A 1,967-nucleotide genomic window follows, 5' to 3' on the forward strand; every position below is an offset into this window, starting at 1 on the left:
TTTTACTGCATGATCTTTGAGGTCCCTTCCGATCCAAGCCATTCTGTGACGGCGCGGGGCACAGCGCTGTGCTGGCTGCAGGGCAGCTCCTGCCTGACAGGGGCTCTGCCTCGGGCCCCACTGTGCTCAGCAGAACGGGGCTGAACACGGGGGCACCCACACCAAGGGCCTCACTGTCCTGCCAGAGCATTGGAAGTACCCCGTGAGCGGGCGCTCAGGACAGGGCCCAGACCCAGCTGTTGAATGGCACCAACCTCCCAGGGCTGAGAGCTGCCCAGGGCTGGGCCCAGCTCAGATCTCCCCATGACCTCTCCCTGGCACGCAGTGGGAAGCAGTGTGCTCCCGTTGTCTCTGTGCTCCCCAGGAGATGTGCTACGGCCCCGCTGCCCCCCGTGTCCCATTGTGCTCCTCTGCCTCAGCCCCAGCCCTGCTGCACCCCACTGGGATCTAGCTGTGAGCAACCCTGGCAGCTCAGCCCCTTCTCACAGCACCTCTTTATCGTCCTTCAGCCATAGTGTGACCCCGATGTGTGAGCAGCAGGACAGCGGGCACATCTGGCAGCAGCGCCTTTGCTGACATGTGGGAATGGGGCCGAGAGCTGCTGAGCACAGCAGTCCCTGGTGTGCTGCAATGGCTTTGAGTCAGCCCTGTGCCTCTGTCAGGAGACAGCATGAGAACGCGCCCGGCCCCCTGCCCTGCTCCCTGAACTGCCTAAATGCTGTATCTCAGCCCCCCACAGCAGAAGACCCTTTGGCCTCGATCCCCATCACTGAGTGAGGAGGGGGCATCCCCAGAGGCGGTTCGTGCAGAGGGATCACCGTGTCCCAGAGCAGCAGCTCTGCTCCATAGAGGAGCTGCACAAGGCAGGCAGGGACAACATGGGGTGCGTTGGGGGGATCTCCCCATCTCTCCATCCCAATTGCCGCTCCCTGCTGTGAGTTTGGGCTGCTCTGCTGCTCCTGGCCGCTGCTGAGTGCCTAGATGAGGGCTCCCAGCACAGCGCTGCTCAGCACCATCCTGTGGTGTGGGCAATGTGTGTGGAGCTATGAACCGGGAGGGGTCTGAACCATCCTGCTGCAGGACAGCCCCAAGGAGCAACGCAGGGCGTGGCTGGGGTAGAAAGAGATTTGGTCTCCTTTTCCGCAGCAAATCCACAGAATGTTGCAGCCCCAAATGCAGGCAAGAGGACAAATGCACCATGCACAGTACGAGCACAGTTCCTTGGTCTGGAACTGCCACCCCCACCCACAGGAGCTCCCCGCCCTCCACCCCACACGTCCCTGCCCGAGGAGGAGCCGCACTGCCCTCATTGCTGCAGGGACTGCCAGGCAGCAAAGAGCTGAGCTTGTTCCTACTTGCAGCCCAGCTGTGCTCCCAGACAGCTCCGTGCTCAGAGCTCTCCTGGCACCTCGCGGAGAGTGGAGGTTTCACAGCCGGAGATGACAAAGGCTGAGCAGCACGGGAGGAAGGCTGCAGCCTGGGCAGGGCAGGGCCTCAGCTCCATGCAGCGGGCTGAGCGCACCCTGCGGGACACCGTAGGAGCAGCACAGCAAAGCGCTGCAGAGGGTCACTGGGGGAGGCAGGAGCTGAAGGTGCCCACAGCTGCTTTCAGCAGCACATGGCAGGATGGCACCGGGACGCATTGCTGTGTGGGGACAGAGCGTCAGGAGCTCCCCTTCACACGGCCCAGTTACGGTGCCTCCATCCCAGCAGCACCCAGCAGACAGATGTGTTTCACTGCATGCCCTGACCTCGGTCGGGCAGAGATCAGCACAATCGCTCCGTGTTTTTCCAGGGTTTGCCACCTTTGGGATGGACATTCCCAGGAATGCCCACGTGCAGAAGGGATGGTGACCTTCGGGATTCCCTGCACGACCTTTGCCCCATAGCGCTGTGCTCACCGCCGCTGTGCTGCGGCACGATCCAGGAGCACATTTATCGCTGGTGCTGCTTTGCTGACTGATGGG

Source organism: Meleagris gallopavo, chromosome 29, assembly GCF_000146605.3.
Source record: "Meleagris gallopavo isolate NT-WF06-2002-E0010 breed Aviagen turkey brand Nicholas breeding stock chromosome 29, Turkey_5.1, whole genome shotgun sequence".
Taxonomy (NCBI): domain Eukaryota; kingdom Metazoa; phylum Chordata; class Aves; order Galliformes; family Phasianidae; genus Meleagris; species Meleagris gallopavo.